Below are 23,568 nucleotides of genomic sequence, written 5' to 3' on the forward strand. Positions count from 1 at the left end.
TTATTTTATTTTATTTTATTTTATTTTATTTTATTTTATTTTATTTTTGTCTTCCAAAACAGGATATTTGTGGTTAAAGATCCTTTGTATGCACATCAAGGTCATACTAAAAAAAAAAAACCTTGAACTCAATTGCACAGATAAACTCAGACCAGCGGGGAATTCCTGCTTAGCTGTTCACCTTTTCTTTCTTCAGTTCCTTGCAAGATACCTATTTTATTTCTATTATTTACTGTGTTTAATGTTTTTCCCACCAGAGTTCTTGTTGTCTCTTTGCATTCTGTAAAGCTCTATGTCAAGCTATGCGAAAAAAAAATCAGCAATAGCTGGAAACTGGAGGTGACATCCTTGTGTTTCAGGTTTGCCCTGGACTGTTTTCTGGTGTTTGGGCTAGATCTGAACCTCACACCATACATTGCCATGTGTCCATGGTGATGTTCTGTCTGTGAAGATGAGCCCAGAAATCTTCAGGGAGCTCAGGAAAAGGAAGAGATGGAAAACAAGAAGATGCTGGCAAGAGTTTAGCTACGTAGTTTGCTCTGAAAATAATGCCTCCTATTTGTTTCCATGGAAACTGCAGCAGATGCAAAGAGCACAATAACACTCTTTGATAGAACAAATTCTCAACTACAAAACACTATTTTTCAACACAGACATTGTCATTAGCTTTGCATTTTTGCCAGCAATGAACAAGAGTCTGCATGCTGCGCTCACAGCAGCAGTACAAGTCACAGGGATGAAAAAAACTGTAGAAACAATGAAGAGATAAAAGGACACTTCAGAGCAACAGGGAACTGCAAAACTAGAAACTACTGCTGTATACGTCCAGAGATACATACTGCAGCTGGGTTTGGTTTTGTGGTTGCTCTGGCATTCATGTGGGTAATGGCGATAATCGCTGTGTGTGGTGATGAGTTTTGTTGTTTGGTTTTTCTTCAGTGTAAAATTAACAGTCAAATTGCATTGGTAGGGCAGCAAGCCTGGTGTGGCTTTTATCTACCCAGAACCTGGGGACAAAGGAGGAGGGGAAAATGGCTCAGCCAGTTCAGTAGCCATGCCTGTAACAGTCCAGGAGTTCAAAGCAAAATGCACAACAGTCAGATGCACAAACCCACCTGGGCTTTGGCTGATAAGTGGCATCTCAAAGTGAAACACAATCCTGAAGGGGTTCTGAAACTGAATCTTTGAAAAGGGTTTTCATGAGGAGTAATGTGAACAGAAATGGCTCTTTTATGGTTTTGCACATTCCAAACATGCCAGGACTGTTTCTGTCAAGGATGGGGTTTGGGGTTTTTTTTCCTTGTGCAAAATATTTGCCACAAACTGGCGTCTGAAATAGTGTAAAATAAATGTGAGTTACAAAATCATTACGGTATCATCAGTGGAAACTATGAGGCTTATAGTTACACTGGCTGCAGAGTTTCACCCTGTTGTCTACACTGCTGTGTTATTGGGATTGAAGCAGCACTTTTGCCTGTTAATATACTTCAAGATGGATGCTTTAAAAGCAGAGCTGTAACTGTTGGTTATCCAAAACTTGGACAGATGGGGTGCCACAGACTTTTTGTACGTACAAAAGGAATTTCTTTTCAGCTAAGCCACTGTTCAGTTTGAATCCACTTAGTGCCAGTGCAGGTATGTGAACATACAGCATCTTTGCATCACCACAGCAGCCTTCATTTCCACAGATCTCCGAGTACAGAAATGCTTCAGGTGTTCTGGTTTCAGACAGGCTGCATCAGTTTGGCTTGCACCTGTACACTTAGATACAAACAGGATTTAAATGGATTTAATGAGTTCCCACAAGCAGAATGTCTGTGCCGTAAACCTTGAATGATAAAATCATACAATCACAGAATTATTCAAGTTCAAAGAGACCCTCAAATCCATCCAGCTTCAACCAGCTGCTATGGGCAGGGTTGCCACCCACCACCAGATTAGGCCCCATCACCAGGGCCCCATCTAACCTGGCCTTGAATGCTTCCAAGGATGGGGCATCCACAGCTTCACTGAGGCGTTTGCCTTAACTGAAGCCTCACGTGTGGTGAAACACTAGATATTTTATGTAGACCTGGACTGTTAAATGATTGTCTCACTCATAAGTCTTCATGTCATGCTTTTTTAGCTCTGTGTGATGCCATACTCCTATGTGCCACGTGGGTAGAAGTAGCCTGTGGGTGGCTGAGAAGGCCACAGCCAGAGGTGCTCTTGCACTTGTGCAGCAATCACCTCACTAACTGAACTGAACAAGGAGTATGGCTATAAGCATGTGGTGTGGATCTCAGCCCCCTGGAGACACCCTGCATAAGCCCTGGGCACTGTTATCAATGGCACTACACCGACCACCCCAAGCTTTTGCTTTTCAGCCCATGTTTGGCCACAGCACAAGTGCAAGTAGAGGGTAAAATGCAAAAGGTGAGAAAGTGTCTCTTTGAAAGTGGAATGAAAGAGACACTGTTGGAATGAACCTTCTGGCTTGATTTTATTAAACATGAATATGGTTATTTAGTGATGAACGGCTACTTGCAGGAGCAGGAGTTGAGATGTGGTGCCTGAAATCCTTTCCCACTCTCAAACACATGCTGGAGTTACAGGGGTGGGAGTCATCTTGAAGGTCAGTGAGTGCAGGAACTTTTATCACTAGGGCTGTCATCAAATGCTGCACTTGCAAGGCACAATGAAGGAAGAGCTTGTATTAAGTTGATATTCAACTTAATTCTTTTCACTTGAGAGGGGTCTGGCCTTGCAGCCTTCTTCTTGCCATTTTGGATTTGTTTCCTTAAAAAAATGGAAAAGTCCTCACTACTCCATCAGTGCTTCCAACCACAAAAAAAAATGGAAACAAAAGGTTGGAAGGTGCAGTTAACAGCAAGCTGTGTTTTTACTGAGCCTGTCTTAGGTAAATGGTTCTGAAGTGGATTTTGCTCCAGCTCTTCAAGGTCTCTGCTTTGGAAATATTTGTTGTTGTGAAACTGTAGCAAGCTTTACAAGTGGTAGAAAAAAATTGCTTTTATAACCAAATAAATGTGTTTTCCTAGCAAGTCATACAGACAGATAAATGTATGTTTGGAAAATTTTTGTTTCTAACCAAAATAACTTCTCCACTATGTTATCTCAAGTGGGAAAACAAGTGGACCTTGAATTGCATTTTAAAGTTGATTTCACCCATTTAACAGCTACAAAAGATTATTTTGAGATGCTCTGTTTTCTTTCTCTTGGCATGTCTTTATTCAGTATTTTGTGCTTCAGAATCCCTATTTTACTTCATTATGATGATTTGAGAGTTTTGATTGAAAGGGCAAAAACACGAGAAGTTATGTGTCCTCAAGAAGGCTACGGCAAGTTATGCAGTGCTGAAGAATTGCTGACAACCTGTACAAGAGCCAGTTTTTGACAGCACAGGAAGTGGTTAGCACCTCATTTGACATCCTCACATCAAAGCTGGACAGTAGGCCGGTCGAGATGTTCCGTTAGAACCACAAATTATTGGGCTTCAGGCAGAAATCACTGGATGAAATTCTGTGGTCTTTATGAGGCAGGAGGTCAGACAAAATCATTTTACTGGTTTCCCTCAGCCTTTAGTATTTATGAATCATACAGTCAGGGTTTGGGGTTTTTTGAGTTTCCATGAAAAAATTTGCATTGGTAATATGCAGACAACAAAACTGACCTGTTCTGTCATCTTTTCATCTTATTTTGCTTTTGAATTGTCCTGTAAGAAAGATGAACTTGGACTTGTTACTCACATTTCAGTATGGGTGGCAAAAAGTAACTCCACCAACTCCACCTTGATTATTATAGACATCCCATGACTGCAGGAATGAGTGATGCCCAGTGACAGCCCTGATTTAACAAACATCTGAGCACCAACTCATCACTGTAGAACAGCTAACAATGGTCTCATCTGTGTTCCCAGTGGGAGTTGTGCACTGTGTGATCCTGAAGCAAGGCAAAGACAGATTGAAAAGCACCATGCTAATGACCACATACTTTGTTTGCATGCTACCAAAGCTGGGGCTACAGAAGCCAGCAGGAAAGTAAGAGGCAGCTTAGTTGCCTGTGTAGGAGTCCCTGAACTCCAGTCCTGTACCCTACCTTGTTGCAACAGAGAAACTGGGGAAAGCCCAAAGCAGTGCTCTAGTTGGAGAAAAGAAAAAATAATGTGGCAGAAACGAGTTTTGAAGCAAAGGCATGGGGTGTATGATGAGTCGGTCTGACACTCCCAAGGCTGCTTTCTTCACCTCCAGAGTCCTCTTCCAACCTTAACTATTCCATGATTCTGTCACTTTGCCAAATGTCACAGGACAGCCTGTATCCACATAGCACCAACTTTCCATCTTTCCATACTCGGTGCCCACAGTCAGCTGATCGTTGGGAATGGTCTGTCTTGACTGTTGCTCTGTATTCAGGATGGTGCTAATTGTCATGAGCCAAGAGCATGTGAAGGAGCAGTGTAACAGCAGTAAGAATTTAATCAGCAGTGACTGGGAATATTCCTTTGAACTGTTTACTACTAATGATATAATGAACCCTCTAAGGGCTCTCTCTGATAAATAGCACTATGCAAACCAACAAATAACAAAACACAAAATCGTGCACTTGTGGTATTTAAATATATTGTGGTGTGGTTGGAAATGAATTCAGGTTCAGTCTCAAGCCTAAGTGGGGCTATCTTCACAACACAGTGTCAGAGAAGTTTAATAGGTCTTCATGCATAATAACAGAATCCAAGCTCTTGATGGAGCAATGAGACAGAAAGGATTTCCCTAATTCTGAAGAGCAAGTATATTCAGGGAAGGGATGCTGCCTTTTGAAGACAGAGTTGCAGGTGTCTGTACTTGAAGAGAGATGGGAAAATGCCAAGAAGTATTTCAAGGAGAGCCATGGAGTGACTTGAGATTGCAAAACCAGAACTCCTTGATGTGAGGCTTAAGGAGCTCAGTTATTTATTTGGCTATTTGGGAAGAAGGCTGGGAAAGGGTGACTTGACTCCCAGATCTGATGGAAGAAACTTTGGTCAGTGGCTTGATGTGCAGAAGGAACCCTTGGAAGCCTTATGGCTTTCCGGATTTTGGAGAAAATCCCATTGTCTGCCTTGGGTCATCTATGTGCTTTGCAGCTTTACTCTAAAATATTGAGCTTATTATGTAGAGATGTTGGGTGAAGGGGAGTGATCTGCAAGATACTGAATGCAGGGTAGATAATGTCTGTCATTCTGTCTTTACATTCAGAGTCCTGACAATGCTCAGCACCTTCCTCCATCCATCCCAGAGATAGGGAGATCCTCCAATACATGGCACAGTTTAAACTATTGGATCAAAAGCCATTGAGCCATCTTGATTTAAGGCAATTGTCTAAAACAGGTGAGCTGCCCTCTGATAATGTCTGTTTCCCTCCAGAAAGTATGAGTGGAGGACAGACAGCTGGTTGAGATGTCTATTCCTACACTCAGATTGTCTGAAGCTGAATAAGATTAATCCCCTTGCTGCTGCATCTGCCTGTATGAGTCAGAAGGAGCTATCAGAACAAAGCACCCAATGGTGATCTGTCTGATGCTGCCTATGCTGCAAATAATACAGAAACTGCAGTCAGTTCTCACAAGCTGAGTGGTCCCTGGAGGTCCCATGTTGAACCTGACCCACTTGCTGGGCTCCACTGATGTTTCACCAGGCACTCCATCCACCTGTCAGAGAAATTAAAGGACAGAGATCTAAAAGTAGACAAACATAGGGGAAGGCAGAAAGCATCAGGACTTTGGAATATTTTGATCACCCTTAAAGGCAAGCTTGCTTTAAGTAGCTTTTCCTTTTGGAAGATGCTCAGAGAGGAGTAATGCATTTGGAGAGATTTTTTCAGGCTGATTGAATGGCTATGAGAGGGGGAAAATGCAGTCAGGCTGTTGAGATGTAACTCTTGCAAGTGTTTTTGAATAGATAGATTTTGCTGAGTTTCTGTAATGAGCTCTGATTGCCAGGACCCTCCCTGCATCTCAGTCTCTCCATCCATGCTATGTTGCAAAGCTACTGTGAGTGGATGTCCTTGTGGCTAAGCTCCAACATCATTAGTGGCCTGGTGTCAAGGCTTTCATCCCTGTCTTCCTAGTGGTGGAGGGAGGGCTCTTGCTATCAGCTAGCAGCAGCATGAGTCTTCTCACAAATGTCCCATTTGCAAGCAGGACTATCAGCAGTAGAGGCTCCCAATGAAGCTTGAAGGTGATGCACCCGCTTTGCAGTGGCTTCGGATGGAGGTGCCGGCAAAATTATTTACATTAACAAAGAAGTACTGTTTTACAGTGAGTAGGAATAAAGTCCTAAATCCATGGGCATTGAGAATATGATAGCACAGATTATTTACATAAAACCATAAGCAGTGACACCTTCCCAGAGATTTTGTTGGGAAGATGATGCTCCAGGGCTTCAGCAAAGCTAGAGAAAACTGTAGCCTGATGGTCCTCATCCCTGTGCACTCCTTGATTTTTTTTATTTCGATTTTTTCTTTCATCTGAGAGAGTAACAGAAGTACAACCTTCTTTTACCTATTTGTCATTCATTTACTGATGGGTGGCCAAAGGTTTTGTGTTTGTTTCTGCATTTACAGGATAACAGTGCTCTTAGAAAACAACAAACATGGAGTATATTCAAGCTCTCTGAAAAGCTTGTCATTATGGAGAACATATGAAAATGGTGGCCTCTCTGGAAGAAGATTTTTATCCTTCAATTTCATTCTCAGTTTTGTATAAATATATTTCACATAACTTAAAAAGCTGTGATTTCTCCCCCTTGCTTGCTGCAGTGTTCTGTTCTCAAAATGTTTATTCACACATGCAGATTTTCATAACAGCGAATATTTTTTTATAAACTAGTGGATGGCAAATCAAGGGAGAAGATGAGCAGAAGCCAAAAGCTGAGTTTTGATTATTGCTGATTTTGTTCTAGTTTCCTTTTTATTTAAGCAAGATGGCATGGGTTTCACTTTGACCCACTTTCAAATCTAATTAGTGAATGAACAGAGAATGGAGAAGAATGAAGAGAGAAGCTGTGCTCATTTGAACTTCAAAAATGCAGCAGGTCAAGACAGGAGAGGCTAGTAGCAATCCTGCTCTGATGGTACGCTCAGAGTTGAGCGTCTTACAGCTTGTCTTATCTTACCATTTTTTTTTTACTAGTAGTAAATTTCAAATGAGAGGAAGGAGACGATAAAAAAGGCACCACTAGCACAGCTCTCACGTTTTTCCTTGACTCTCCTTCAGGTGACAGCAGTGTGCATCTCTACAGTTGTCATGGTTGCATCTGGTGCTTTGTTTTTATGTAGGGCACATCCATGCAGATATGTGGGGATAAACAGATGGGTGCTTGTTGTGGTCCCTGAGCTCTGGGGCCTTCTATTAGTGCCAAGGCCCAACTAAAAAGCTTTGCTCAGAGGAAGGGTATATTAACTTCAGTTAGCAGTGTCATAGTACAGTTGCAAAACTCCCAGGGAAGAACAAGGTTACCAACAGCTTTCTTGGCTCTGGGAAGATGAATGTCTGGCTGTCTGTGATTAATCCAAGATTTTGCTAAGCCATTCTTCTCCACAGCAACTCTGCCTTTCTACTGGCAGGGAAGAAGCTTCAGACAGATTTGGAAAATTCACCCCCATAGCTGCTGTCTTCTTGAAGAAGCAGCAGGAGAACCATGTTTTATTTACCTAAAGAAATCAGTGCTACTCCACTGACTGATGGATTTGGATTGCTTTTTGCCAGCCAAGAAGCTGACCTGCTGAGTGTGTCAGAGGCAGCTGGTCACTGGCTGCCTGGTGCATCCAGCTAGACCTTGCTTTCAACTGTTTAGAGCTTGGGAAAAGTTAATTGTTTCAAACTCATTTTTCCACACCAGAAAATGATGATTATGAGAACAGTTCACTTTCCTATGACTTTGGCATTTCTAGTTTCATTCGTACAGTGTCAGCACCAGCTCCTTTCCTTCCTCTCATGTGTCCTTCCTTTTTTTCTTGTCCTCTCAGGAACAGGGAAGGGCTAAGCTGGTGTTGCAGCTCCTGAGGAGCTCCTGAGTAGCTCCTGTTGAGCTACTGACCACCAGGCAAGGGAAGGGGTTGTCCCACTCTGCTCAGCACTGTGCGACCTCACCTTGAGCACTGGGTGCACATTTGGGTGCCACAACATGAGGACATAATATTAGAGAGTGTCCGGAGGAGGGCTACGAAGATGAGGAGGAGTCTGGAGGGCAAGATGTGTGAGCAGCAACTGAAGTTTCTAGGTTTATTTGGCCCAGAGCAGAGGAGCTGAGGGGAGGCCTGATGGCGGCTGCAGCTCCTCACAGGGAGCGGAGGGCAGCGCTGAGCTCTGCTGTGTGACAGCGACAGGGCCCAGGGAACGGCATGGAGCTGCGTTCAGGTGGGGGTCAGGGACAGGGTCTGCACCAAAGTGCAGTGGGCATGGAACAGGATCCCCAGGGCAGTGGGCACAGCCCCGAGCTGCTGGAGTTCAAGGAGAGTGTGGACAACACTCTCAGACACAAGGTTTGAATTTTAGGTGGTCCTGTGTGGAGCCAGGAGTTGGACTCAGAGATTCTCTTGAGTCCCTTCCAACTCCGGATAGTTGATGATTCCATGATTCTAAGACACTGGTACAACTGCCAGGTGCTCAGAGCGATCCTGCTGGCACTGCTGGCCATGACACCTCAGGCTGCCTTGTCTCCTGCCCTCTTGGGACCCTGTAGGCCCACAGTACTGAGATGGCACTGAGATGCTGCCTCTGCCAGGTCAGCAACCAAAACAATACTGCTCACAACTGGAGGGAGATGCAGCTGTGCTTTGCCATTTTACCGCCTAGAATTTGTGCGACTCCACAGACAAAGCCTCCCCTACCTCCTCCCTGTACCTGACCAGCAGGCAGAGGTATGAATTCCCCATACCCAGCCATTTGCAGAGAGAAAGTAATACCCAGGGACTGGCTCTGGCACCTCTCCCTGAAGCTGATGAGGGTGGTGCTGCTTCCAGCTGCCCTGTCTGGTTCCTGCTCCCTGTTCAAGGCAAGAGAAGGGCCCCAGCACCTGTGATCAGCCCCTTCTTCCCAGTTGATTTTTTAACTTCTGCAGCAGATTGGTACCGGGAATCGAAAGGATAAGGTTCAGTGTGGGGTCTGCACAGCGCTGTGGAAACCTGGTGTGGGAAGATGAGAGTGAGGAGGATAATGAGCTAAGCCTCCACAGATACTGGTGCAGGGGGGGGTGAAGCAGCCCCTCACAGCCCACCCAACGGTCAATTTTCATGGAGCCATGTGCTTCAAATAACAGAGATTTGGGGAAAATTTGCTCCTGCCTTTTGGCACTTCATTCTACCCTGGTTGGCAGCCATTACTGGATGTCCTGCCACTTGCCAAACCTATTCATAGATGCCTAATCTTCTGCATCCCACCAGCTCAGTGTTGTGGACTTCTTACCAGGAGCCAGATATGTCAGTACCATTAAACAAGAGGCATCTGAGTGCCTTGTGCATGGTCAGGCAGTGAGCCTGTGGCTAAGCAGGTGTTGAAATCCAGCTCTCCCAAGCTTTGGATTGGCAGCCTTTCTGCCAGGAAATCCTTCATTTAACTAAAAACTAACCCACTGCAGTGAATCAGGTAGGAAGGAAGTTTCTGTGTACTCATGCACCACTTCCAGTCTCCCCTCATCTCTTCCCAAAGGTATCTGCTCCCAGGGAAAAGACACTGAAATACTGCCCTGTGTTGATATCTCTGTTACCATGCACTGGGGAGAAGAAGGTACAAAATGTACACCAGGCAGTTTTAAGTGAGGCTCAAAGCAGGTAATGCATGTTTGCAAACTGCTCCTGCACAGCCCCATCACTGGCTCTTATCTATGGAATCCTATCAGGTGTAGCAGCAGGTTCCTGTACCACCCCTTGGTTCTCCTTCAAAGCAGGAACAAGCTGCCCTGGAACAGACTGACCTTTGACATAATTCTCTCTTTTTCCCCCCCTAAGCCAAGGAAAGCTGAAACACCCTTAGTTTCTGTCAGCTGTCCTTGCAACAGTGACAGTGCTGTTGTGCTCCTGGCATTAAGTGAGAAATCGATGTTACTGAGGGAACAAACTCCCAAACAGGTGGCAGACACGTATTCTTGAACTGGAGCAGGAGGTACAACATCTCCTTCTGACCCACTGATGGGAGAGGAGATCTCATCATGCTTTGTTTGTGCTCAAAGCGCGGCTGTCCGGAGGATGGTGCCCAAATAGATAAGGCTCTGGGCACAGATGTCTGCTTTGATTATTTCTTGCCTTTTGCTACAAACCATATGGCAGTGCGGGCAGCACAGATAGCTGGCAATCAAAATTCCTGGGCTCCCTCCCTGACTTCACCATTTGCTCGCTTAATTTTCAAAGTGGTTTTCATGCATCAGCTAAACTTGCCACTTTGAGCCCCTTCCCGGCTTTAAACCAAGAACTCTCCCTCGTTACTGGAGGTGCTTTTAAAAATATTAACCACATCTTGCTCTGCTATCATGAAATTAGATGCACTTAATGCTTGTAAACTACTTTGGCACCAACAGATAAAAGGCACTACAGACAGGGTGCTAATTAGTTTGATTAAGTAAAGCGCCTAAAGTTTGCCACGGCTGCTGGAGAATCGCAGGCTGATCCACCTATAACCCAGAGGAGTAAGATGAATTAGGTATGATAAGGATTGTTTGGTTTCTGGTCTGTCAACCAGTGAATGAAATGACTCCATGTTTATATGCCAGGTCACAGAGAAAAGCTTCTTGTGATTGGAAGTGATTAGGCACACTGGTGATTAATGTTTCCAGTGCTCTTTGATCCAGAGCTGCCAGTTGGAATGAGCCTGGCTGCACAGAGACATCTCGACTGCCTTGTAGCAAATGTGCACAGGGTAGAAAATTGAATGAAAAGGAGGGTGTAGATGGGAAGGTTCTGCCGTTAGATATGCTGAATTTCCATCAGGGACTCCAGGGTTGCATTCTCTGAACCTTCTTATTCCTGGAAGTCAAGGCAGTTTGTGACTTGCTTAGTGCTTGTAAAGTGTATTCATTTTAAAGAAAATGTTCAGGAAGATTGCCAAGTCATCTAAACATCCAGTGCTGATTAGGACCTCAGGGTCTGCTAAGCTTAAGAAGAAAGCATTCCAGGTTAGAGTGAAAAAAAAGCTTTATAAGCTTTAAAATTCAGCTCTTTCTGAATAGTCTGTAGCTCTCATGAAACCCTTGATGTCTCTCTCAGCCATCTCCTGTATGTCTCCTTGTGATGGATATTCTTTCAGCTGCAGGATTTCCCATTTTTAACCCTCAATTAGGGTATGCCCCTTTTATCATAGGAGAGATAGTTGAAATAGTTTCCTAAGACAAGACACAGCAAGATTTGCTTGTGTAAGAAGAATCTAACCACTTCTTATCACTCCCACATCACCCCACTGTCTGTCTTCATTACTGTGTGTCACCATCACGCTTTGGTTGTTATGATTGAGCCTTGAACCAGCTGAGAGCCAACTATATTTTGTTACTAACCAGAACTGTAGTATTTGTCATTCTTACCGTTACCCATGGCATAACACTTGGATATTCTGGGACCTGGGACATCATTTGTGCAAAGTTCTGTATGTCAGGATGGGATTTCTAATACAAATCAGAGTGATCTGTCTACAGAGTTAGCAGGTGGTGGATGATCACTCAGAAGGACTCTAAGGTTCATGGTGAAGATCCTGAAATGCTTCAGTGTAGCAAGGAATTACAGAATGGTTTGGGTTGGAAGAGATCATCTAGTTCCAGGGAGCTGTGATCCAAATTCATACATACAAGAGTATGTCAGCCATTGCCAAATCTCTAGCTGCTAGCTAGGTGTTTTAGAAAAACTTCCAAATCCTTATCAATTTATCTAAAAATGCTTCAACTGCATACCCCAGTGTTTCAGCATTTACAGCTGCTTTTGTTCAGGGAGGAGAGAAGTCAGGAGCTGCTGTACACTTTCCTTGAGTAGCCCAATCTCTTCCTTGCAGCCTTGGCCACTTCAGTGCTTGCAGGGGGAGGAGCAGAGTCCAAGAGACATCTTGGCCACCCCACATTTCACTTCACTTGTGTATGATATGAAGGAACAGAGGAAACCTTTTAAATATCAGATTATTTGAGGTGTCAAGAATTCAGTGATTTCAGAATGCTTCCCAGTAAATCCCACTGAGTGCCTAAGCAGATACAAGGAAGAAACTGAAATGCAATTTCTACCTAACTTTGCTGTCACTTTGGGTACACCATATTTTCCCAAGCTTCAGAGACCAGCACCCAGTGATTCCTCTTTAACATAGACACAGAAGGTCCGTGTCCCACTTCCCTTTCCAGTCAGTCACCTGCCCATCCCTGCTTCACATCCCCAGGCAGAATCTGTGCCTTCCTGGCGCACATAGCCCAGAGCCACAGCTGGTCCCCATCTGAAACTGCTGATCTCCAGCAGCGTGCAAACTCATCCCCAAGCTGGTCAGGCAATTTTAGGGTTTCTCTCCTCCGCTCAGCTGCTTTTACACAATGGGTAGAAATCTCATTATCTTTCAGTTCTGTGACATGTTTAATTGCTTTCAGCAACTGTATTAAACAGAGCAAAGATGGACAGGCAGTGATCTCCTAGACCCTGTCATGTGGGAAACGGGTATAAAAACATGAACGCATCAGTTTCCTGCCTTTGTGAAGCTGTACTTAATGCCTGTTCTCAAGCCTTAAGATGTCTTCCTGTGGGTGGCCTGGAACAGCTAAAATCAGTTTAATTGCAGATCATGTCTGCAAAAATAGGTGCTTATTCTGCTCACTTCCTTATTTCCACATGGCTCCATGGTGGCTGCTTGACTGCTGCCTGACCCACTACAAGTGCTCTTGTTTCCCTGCCTGGCTGGCGAAGCTGCGCTAGTATGTTGTTGGGACAGAGAACAGTGACGTACAGTCTACTGGCAACCTCCAAGTGGAGCCAAGCAAAATACATCCAGGCATCACCCCAAGCACCCCCAGGATTGCTGCGCCCAGTGGATTCCCATTGTCTCAAACATCTCGTTGTGTTTAATAGCTATGGAGGTGTCTGCATCATTCTCACATGTAGCAAATTAGGAGCCAGGATCAGGGAAGGGAGGAGTGTGGGATAAGATACTTCTCCAGCTCCTCAGGGTAAGAATTGCTACTTATCTGAAGCAGTTTTGAAGAGCTATTTCAGGTACAATACTTCAGGTAGAAGACATCCCAAAGGTATGCCGTGGTGGTTGGTTGTCCCCAACTCCTCCCCAGCCATCCTGCTTTTGATTTCCATCTCCCACCAGCCCAGCTCCCTTTCTTTCTCCATGTGGAGGTCAGGAAATCTGCAGCGTGACTGATAAATCCATCCCCTTTATTGTGTCCATCTCAGTGTTCATCCTTACAGAGAAACAACCCTTTGTTGCTAGGCAGGGTTTTGAATTTTAAGGCACCCAGCCAAAAATTAGTTAGTGTGATCTGTTTGCCTCATGCATGTGTTATTGCTGGAGTGGTTAACTCTATAGCTGATGACTCTGGGATATCTTATCTGTGGGATCTGGTCACCTCTTGGTCTTGTAGCTCATGCCATGATGGGCTTCTGGTGGGCTGAGACCTTTGTCTGTAACCAGTTTTGTCTCTACCAGTGAATCACCTCTTTTCCTCACTTTCATGGGAAATTGCTGCACCCACTTGGAGGCCAAACCTTGCATGCCCACTCATGTCAGAGATGGAAGATGGAAGTGCTTGTGCTTTGCACTGGTGCATGATGTGGAGCATCAAACAAGTCAGCAATAAGAGGAAACCTAGACAGTGAGAAGCAGGAGGCTCCCTGCCCCTCTGGGCAGGGTTAGACTGTACAGAAACCTGGCATGGAGGCTGTCTGCCAGGTGAGGGTGCAGCCCAGGCCATTAAAAGTCTGGATATGCAGGAGCTGGAGCTGCTGTCTGAGCTAGCAAAAGATCTTTAACTCTTTCTATGTTATGTACTCATACAAAACAAGTACTCTTGCATCCTTACTGCTTTCTGCTCCAAATACAATAGTTCAGGACTGTTTTTCCCCTGAATTCATATGCAGCAAAGTGCATACTAAGAGGAAGAGAATCACAGAAACATGAAGTCTAGAAAAGACCTCTCAAGATCATCTAGGCCAACTTTATGTTGAAAGCAGGGCAGCAGATTAAGTTGTTCAAGGCTGAGTCAAGCCACATCTTTAATATTTCTGATGAGAAAGATTCAACTCTTCTCCAAGCAACTGATCCTAATCTTTAGTTGTTCTCACAGCAACATTTTTTCTTAATATCTAGGTGGAATTTCCTTTGAAGCCACTTGTTCCTGTTATTTCTTTTCCCATCACGCTGGAGGGAATCCCAGCGTCTTCTCGACAAGCACCCCTTAGGTACTGGAAGGCAGTTATTTGATCCCCCCACTGAATCTTCATATCCAAAGGCTAAGCAGGGACAATTCAGTCAGCATTTCCTCAGTTGTGAAGTTCTCCAGCCCCTGCTGGACCATCTCAGGGTCTCAATGTCTTTCTTCAAATGGGGAAAGAAAAACAGGATAATGTTCCAGCTGTGCCCTACCATGTGCCAAATAGAATAGGGAAATCACATCCCTTGATCTGCCAGCTATAGTTTTGCTAATCCAGCCCAGGATGCTGCTGGCCTTTACTGCTGCCAGGATACACCATTGGCTCATGTTCAGTTTTCTGTGTGCCAGGACACCCAGGGATTTTTTCAGCAGTGTTACTGCCCAGCCAGGCAGTGCCCAGCTGGTGCTACTGCTTGGGATTACTGCATCTTGGGTTCAGGACTTGACATTTGTCTTTGCAGAACCTCATGGTAAAACTCATTCTTATTGGCCAAGTCTGTTGAAATCTGACTGTATGGTTTTTCCTTCTAGCATATCTACCTCCTCTTCTAGTTCACCCTAAATCTTGCTGAGGGTGCATTCAATCCTATCAACCAGATCATCTGTAAAGTTGAATCACACTGACTCAAGAAACTTCATTTGCAACCACCTGCCATCTTAACTTCGAACCTTTAACCAGCAACTTCTGAGTTCAACAGTTCTGTCATTTTTTTAATGTGGATTTTTTATCTGTCCAGTCCATATCTTAGCAGCTTGCCAAAGAGGATTCTGTGGGATACTGTCAAACATTTTGCTAAAATAAAGGTAGATGATATCCACAGCTTTCCTCTTCTCAACTGAGCAAATTGTTTGGCCAAGCATGATTTACCCTTCAGCAGAAAACAGAGAGTTTCTTGTCATTTTTGCGCTTAGAAATTGCTTTTGCAAGGACCTGTTCCATAGTTTTCCCAGGGACTAAAATGCAGCCAACTGCTCTGCATTTCCTTGGATCTTCCTTTTTTACCCTTTCTGTAGATGCAGATATGCACATAGTGTGTATATATATATGTGTGTATATGTAGATATATGCATGTAAATTTGTGTGTGTGTATATATATATTATATATATATATATAAAATCTGCCTAAAATACTCTTCTTCAGATAAAACTGTTAACTCTCAGCATTTCAGCTCCACTGCAAGGAAAGGATAACTTGGCCTTCACATGAAGCCATGTGAATGACAACATGCAAAGAGCGGAAGGTCCATGTATATGTTGATTTGGCCTAAATTAGCTGAACAGGACAAATTGTGATTTAGAAATAACAGTGGTCCATGGTGACATCTAGTCATTACTTAAATTCTGCAGATGCTCTTGTTCATGGTGTGATAATCCAGTTTGCAGATCAAGGTTAAGTAAAATACAGTATGGTGTACCATGGACTATCATTAATATTGTCCTTGCAGAATTTTTTTAGCAGGGACAACTTTTTTGTATAGAATGGATTCAACAGTCAAGATTTTGACTTCTTTGCTAGCACTGGAAGCCAGATCTCTGCAAGAAGGAGTGAGCTTGGTTTCATAAGTTGCTTGCATGCTGTGAGATTGAGTGTTGGTGTCTGAAACAAAGATGGGGGTTATTAGATGGTGTTTACAGCTTTTGAGAGGTAAATAGAGTTCTTCTGAAGATCACTTCTTAACAGAAAGGCCTCTACCATTTTGTGCAGACCAGTGTAGTAGGTGGCCTAGTTTTGGACTGATGTTGGTATCAGTAATTATTGGTGTCAGTATGTGTTTAATCATCACAACTGGGGCAATTACATCAGAATCATAGAATCCTATATAGAATAGCTTGAGTTGGAAGGATCAAGCTCCAACCTCCTGCTGCAGGCAGGGCCACCAACAAAATGCATTAGCATTCACTCTCAAACCTGTATATTTCTTTCATGTTGCAAATTAAGCTATACATTCCCTTTTCCAGCTTTGAAATACCAGGGGTTATTCTATGATACTGTAGTAACTGCATCAGAACATGCTCTTAGAAAATATTTTTGTAACCATCAGATTGGCTAAAATTAGGAAGTCTGTGTTCCCCATTATGGAAAGGTGTTTTTTTTCTGCTCCAGCTCAACAGGTTACTAGAGCTTTTAAATATCAACTGTTGTAATACATCTTCTGAAAAGAGCAGGAGGTTCATTTGAGACCTTGAATGGTATTACTCTCCTAGACAAGTGATTTGCCAGTGCAGAACTATTTATTCAAACTGTAAGAAGTAATTGTAATTGCAATTAGAATTGTAGTTGTAAGGTGATTGACATGACATTGCTCAGCAGTTTTATTAATACTCACAGAGTGGGAAGTTGTGTTAGGTTTTTTAAATCTTGACTAATGAAGCGTATCCTCAAACCTTCCACCTTCTAGGAAAGTGGAAACCTGTCATCCACATAGGCTCTGTTAACATAAACCCCAAGTTATTTCAAGATATGGAGATAGAAAGTGGACTTATCTATTTTACTGTCATTTCTCCTTTCTCTTTTTTTCTTCTCCACTGGAATTACCCATTTCTGGTCTCACTGGGAAGGTTAATGGAAAACAAGATACCATTGAAACATACCATTGCTGCATCTATGGTTAGTGTTACATGTGTATACTTCAACAGCCAGCTGACTTTAAATAAATATGTAAACTTCTGTTTTTGGCTTAGCAAAAAAGTGACAGCTGTTTGCTGTGATGTTTCCCTCATTTGCGGGCAGCATGCTGGCATTGCAGAGGTAGAACTGTTTGGGGTGTCATTTGCTTGCAACACTTTATCACAGTTCCCCACAAGCCCTCCTTCAGTCTGGCTGCTTACAGATTTTCAATGAAAGGCCCTGTTCACACATGCAGCAACTCAAATTATCTCTAAATAAATAGTATATGTGGAGAGTAATTCATGAACACTTCCAGAGTGATGATAAATGACAGGCATAGCCAGTGCGTACATGGTGGCCCCTCAGGGATGTGTCTCCATCAAGTTGTGCAAAGATACTGTAGAAGGATGCGGAAACATGACCTGAAAATAAGAGCTATGTCTTTTGCCATTTTAGAAGTCAGGCTGTAAGTGGCAGGCATGCTGTGTTTGATCTGTCTCTTCTTGTTAATACTGTGCTTCCAGAACTTGACAGATACTTTGGGTTTTACCCCCAGTTCCTCCTCATGTGACTACCTGTAGGCTTCCAGAAAAACAACAGTTGTCTTAGCCCCTTAAAGACGCCTTAAGTAGTCAGTTCTCATAGGTGATAAATTCTAAGAATTTCTGTTCTGTATCTTATGCCCTTGCTGACATGATTATTCAACTACAGTTGAGCTTTGGTTTAACATAGGCCATTATTCTGTGATGACAGAGAGAGGAAATGCCGGCAAATACAAGAGCCTTAGGATGTTATAGCTACATCTATCCTAACAGGTTAAACAGGGACAAGGCATAGCCCTGAGCACTGGTTTATACCTGTCCATACTGTAAAGCTGTTAGCACAGCTCCAGCCCACACCAGCTAGTGCTTCTCCAGACAGCGCCTGGGCACTGTCTGGGGACTTGGCTGGCCAGCGGCCATCACCAGTAGGTAATTTGGCCACAGGCATCTTGTTCTGGGGAGGTGAAAGGGCTTAGCTGTCTGGATACGAGCTGCTGGGCAGCTGGCTCCTGTGCCAAAGCACAGTCCTTGACTTGTTTTATTTTCTTGTATGGACAAGATGAAGGCTTGAGGGATACAGGAGTCTCAGTAATGAAGTACAACATTCGTTATTTCTGCAATTCTAGCTGCATTTTTGAAATATGTATTTCTGTTGGATTTTCATGTACTGCTTTTCATGTAGTCTTGAAAACTTGTACTTGTTGTATATCTACTATTACTCCCATACTGCAATACAGGAAGGGAGGAAACACTCATTTTCAGATAGCAGACATAAAATAATGTGAAATGTCTGGTGAGAAGTTTTTCTCCAGTTAGCAGAGAAACCAAGATGATTCATGGATTGGTGCTGATACATTTAAAAAGCAGTTGGTATCTTCTCTTGCGAGTAAAGCAGAAACAGGAGGTAAGACAGCTCAAAAGCATTGATATAATCCGAAGGAGTGATATACAATTCCATGTACAGAGGTTTACTCTCAATGTAATTATGTGTAAGCTTCATATGCAGATAAATAGTGTCTACATTTTATTACTCATAATTTCATTGTAAAATGCATCTGCTGTTCTCAGATTGGTCATACCTGCAGTTTCTGTTGAAAAAATGACTCATTTTTCTGCCCTTAAAATCCCAAAAGGAATTTATACAACTGAATAAGTAGCCTCACTTGATGTTCCTGGGGAAAAAAACTGTATCGAGATCTTAATCAATACTGCAAACCAGATTCTTTACAAACCATTAGTCTTGAAAGCCAGCACAGCTGAATTACAGATAAAATGCATTTTGGTCTAGTACATCAATGTACTGCTTGTATTGAGGAAGCCAAGACTGGACACACTGCTCCAAACACAATCTCACAAGTGTCAGACAAATGGGAGCAATTACTTATTTTAACTTACAGTTGTCTCACCATAGAAGGTACCCTGGTTGGTCAGACTATAAATGTGTCTCACTTGAAAAATAGATGGTGGGCCTCAGTCCTCTTTGTATATGCTGGTGCATCTGTATGACCTGTTGTTTGGGGTCCGATATACATAGGTCACATTGTCAAGAGTAAGTATGTGACAAGGTCTAAAGGCAGCAGAGATTTCGTATCTCAGAGGGATTAAGGTACTGTTTGGTCCTGAAAGTTCTCCACATTGTTTTATATCCATCTAGTCTTTTGCATCTTACGCTTTTTAACAAAAATAGTCCTGAAGGAGGGGACATGAGACTTGACTCAGGCATCTAAATGTAGCTGAACCGCTCAAGCCAGTGGATCTGTCCAGTGGTTAGCAACATATTTAAGCCGAAAGAAGATCCAGAGAAATACACTGGCAGCTCTGAAGTATTCAAGAAGGATCAACTATGGGGGTGAGGGAAAAATTCCCCATCTCCTTGCCCTGTCACCTCCCACATCTTGTCTTTTGACTCTCACACTAAAAAGGTAGAAAAGATGGAGGAGGTTATAAACCTCTTGTCATGTTCCTGTGGCCTGAAAATCAGTGAAAAGCATGCAGCCACAGAACAGCCTGGAAGCCTGTCTTCGCAGTCTGGGAGGTCTGAGTACTGCCAAAGGCTTTTGGCCCCTTCTCTCAGCCTGAAACCCTGAAAGAATATCATTTGTCTCCATGACAGTATGGATCTGTTGACTTGCATGTGTGTTTTTGCTTGGATGTGTGCACAACCTCTAAAGCAGGTCTGAGGTTAAGTAAAGCCCCTTGCTTGAATGGCAAACCTTGATCAGCATGTCATAGAACTTGACAACTTCCATAATGGTTTTTAAAAAATGTATGGGGAGATAGCTGTCAGCTTTCAGGAAAGGATGTGTGGTCACCACTTGAAATATCTAACTTCTGTCTCTTCCCCCATCTCCACAGAAGTTTTTAAAAAAATCATTTGATTTCTCTGTGCTAGATAGTTGATCTGTAATACTGTACTGTCTCTCTTATATCTCTTGAGTGTTGCGTGTCTTACATAAGGACTCCTTATCTCGACAATTTAAAGTAGACATTAGTGATTTTTTTGTTATTCAAACTAAAAAAAAGTGTTCCCTCTTTCCCTACAGCCCTCTTTTTTCTTTCTCTATGGGCAGATGTTTAAGACTTCTGAAAATCTATTCAATTTAATAGATCTCAAATCAGGCACTTAAAAACATGTCCCATTTAGAAATTAGGCCAAACACCCCTGCCATGGCATGACACAGATTTGTCTTGGTTGGACACATAACCTAACCCAGCACAGATCAGTGTAGAGGTGAGAGTGATAAAAAGATGGGATGTTACCTATCTTGGCTGAAAGAAAGTTTTGTCCTATAGTTACAGGAGTCTCCTGTGTTCCTCGAAGACAGTGGCTTTTGCTCTTTATGAAAGGCCTGTGTAAGCCTTAAGTAAAGACAGCTGAGGGCAAGTCTGCCCTCATTTTGACTGTGTACTTCAGGAGTGAGGTGACTGCTAGGGGCAGCAGCAGTGCCTGGAATGGACCCGCTTGTCATTTATGCTAATAAACAAGTGATGGAATTTTATGTTGAAAGAGGATTGATGCACATAAAAGCATTTTATTGGATAGGAAGAAACCTGTAATTATGCCATGTCCTGCTTACCAGCTTTTTTGACACTTTTGACAAGTTTTTAGTTATTTGCAAGCAATTCCATTTGCTATGTACTTTTCTGTAACATATATCTGCTACAAATCTAGATTTTAGATCTTTAGGTTTTAGAGCTGGTATAAAACTAGTTCTCCCATCCCCACTGGACTCAGTAAGGATAAGAATCAGGTAAAAGAAAGACTTATGAAAACAACTGTTTTTTGACTGGGCCCTGATAGGACAGCAGTTCCGTTGTTCCGTTCTGATATTCGGTTGCTGTGACTCATCTGTAAAGGACTGTCTGGACCAATTTCTTAAAAATGTGCTTTGTCCAGAGAACTGGCTGAGGCTGTCTAAAACTGGAAATACCAAAAAAAACGTAACAGTTCTTTCAGGTGTTGACTGACCTTTTCTACATCACCTTTGCTTGAAAGGTAGAGTATGTGCTGTCTTATGCAGCAAGGTGTTTTCAATAAGAAGAATGTGTTTGTGGATGGTTGTTCTTTTTCCTTTTGAAGAAAGGAGATAAGCAGAGAAAAGACAGGTTTCAAGTCTTTCAAGCCTCAATGGAAAGGGAGGTGACCTTAGCAACTGATCCACCAGTGATAGCTCCTTCAGAATCATTGGGGTTGGCAAGACTGAAAAAGGCCACTCTGCATCTTACTGTGGCATCTGGTCACACCCAGTTGGCCTCTGGTTTCAAAGAATTTGCCAAGCCTTTGGGAATCGCAGAGCATGAGGACTCCTGCCAAGACTTGTGGGTGTCATGGCTAATAAAAATGTAACACTGAGCAGAGAACATGGAGACATTTCCTGCCATTATCTAGGATTCACGAACACTACTTTTCCCTGAAATGAGAGAAAACTAAAAATGTTTTCTTTAGTCATTCAAAGAAGCGTATTTTCAAGAGCAAGGGTTAGGGAGAACTCAGACCTGTCATCTTCCTGGTGAGAACACATTCCTTCCTTTCCACATGTGTCTTTTCCCAAAAGACTGTAATCTTGTGCCGCAGTTGGACAAGATAAGCACTTACTTAAAGTAAAGTTATGAATAATCTTTCTCTCAAGGATTTTAAGGAATTAGGAATTTAGAAAAGTAAGTGAAAGCTGCTTTTGCAAAGAGAGTCTTCTTGTATGAAATCTGAAATTGTTCTGATGTAAAAACCAGTGATCTTCTCTGTTAGGTATATGAGAAATCTATGCTGAAACCAGCAGCAAAATTGCAATTGATTTTAGGAGAGCTAAATTTTATCCCTGTTATGCTATGTACATTACTTTTTTTTTTTTTCTGCACTTTTTCCTATTGCTTTTGCTATATAGACATAGAGGACTTGTGAAAAACATTGATATGATTGAGACACCCTTACTATTGTGTCAAGAGGTGAGCAGATGCCATTATCAGAAAACACGACTAAAGTTTTGTCTAGCACTTCTATTTTTCATTCTTCCTACCTACCCTGCTTCAGTTTTCCAGGTTAAACTCATGCATGAAGGACGTGTCTTATTATTTTGGGTACTCCGTGTTCTCCATTGTTTTTTAGATAAATAAGTTGCAATGTATTCCTTCTAGCTGGGCAGTTCCTCCTCAACAGGATGTTAATGAGACCAATCCTTCCCTTTGTCTGATTAGTGAATCCCACTTTTCACAAACCACAGCTAAAGCCTGCCTTTGCATTGAAATACAGAACACACAGCCACTCCAAGTGTCAGTTTTTCTTAGCATGAGGAAAGTATGGGACATAGACATATTTTGATGTGAGTCTTGAACAGAGCTTCAGTATAGAGATAGTTCATCTTTAATTTATAGTTATACTCAATCAAACCATTCTGGGAAAAGATATTTTGTGGTTCTTGTGCAAGGGAAAAAAGATAAAAACTGTCTGCCCTAAGTAGAAAAAGTTACAATGTACAGTGCAAACCGATGTTCCCTAAATGAAAGCTTAATGTGAAACACTTAAAATGTTTTTCAGCATGAAAATCACTGATGCTAAAACACTTTTTGCAGATTCACTATTCTTTCTCTGGGAAAAACAGAAACATTCCTGTTTGTTTTCTACCTCTTTTGCCACAAGCTAAAACCATATGTTTTAATCTGATTATGAGAACTGCTACAGGAAATTCTCTGGCCTCTGTTGTGCCCAGGGTTGACTTAGTTGATCAAAATGGCATTTCTGGCCTGAAAGTTCATCAATCATCGGAGCCCAACGGAAAGCTTATGATAGTGTGGTATGTTTATAGAGGTACTTCTAGTCTTTTAGGAGCCAGAAGCATTTTATAAACAGTAATTGATTCATGCCTGGTTTGCACACAAATGCAACCACCACCAAAGGATGAGGTCTGTACTGTTTTTACAGGGGATAACAATGAGGAAGAAGTTGGTAGGCAACGTGTATTTATCAAAACTGGGATTTTGTCTATGTTCAGGCTTACGAAAGGGCTACGGGGTTTTTTACGGGTTGGTACAGGTTGGATGTAAAGCACCACCAGTGAGGTCATCTGTGGATTGCAGGGGGGGGTTACTGCTTCTGAACCAATAGTACCAATAGGGAATGTATTGTCAACTGAATTATCTCTCCCAGGGCCTGGTGTACTTCAATGTCCTTTGCTCAGCATTTGGACAAGAGAAATTTCCATGTGCCTCCTGTTTGGTACTGCAGGTAACTATGTATTTCAAATACAATTGTGTGTCTTGCAGTGTGCTGCCTGTGTGCCTACCTCTTGTTCATACCATCTGGCAGGTCTCCTTGCTTAAGGCTATTACTTCAAACAGTGGGGTTGCTATGCTGCGTGGTGTATTCAGCCTTTGCTTCTGCTCACCACATCTTCTCCTGGAAGGAAAGTGGATGCCTGCCTAATCTGTCAGAAACTGTCATATCCAAAATTATAGGAACAAAGAAAAACCTGAAAGGAATTTCTGCTGTACTATCTTTATCAGGAAATCTTTCCTTATTTCCATTACATGCAGCCTTGCTTATGTCTCTTAACACTTGGG

At 42.7% G+C, this 23,568-nt stretch overlaps 1 long non-coding RNA gene across 3 annotated transcripts in view; it reads left to right on the forward strand.

Annotated features, from left to right (window-relative positions):
* Positions 1-23,568, forward strand: part of LOC122179191 — a 61,964-nt gene that overhangs the window by 29,171 nt on the left and 9,225 nt on the right. For all 3 annotated transcript variants that reach the window (XR_006178574.1, XR_006178576.1, XR_006178575.1), the window contains exon 3: positions 23,156-23,233. This is a non-coding gene — a long non-coding RNA (uncharacterized LOC122179191). The remainder of the gene's footprint in view (positions 1-23,155; positions 23,234-23,568) is intronic.

This window comes from Lagopus leucura, unplaced genomic scaffold, assembly GCF_019238085.1.
Source record: "Lagopus leucura isolate 7727_CA_CO unplaced genomic scaffold, USGS_WTPT01 Super-Scaffold_100002, whole genome shotgun sequence".
Taxonomy (NCBI): Eukaryota; Metazoa; Chordata; class Aves; order Galliformes; family Phasianidae; genus Lagopus; species Lagopus leucura.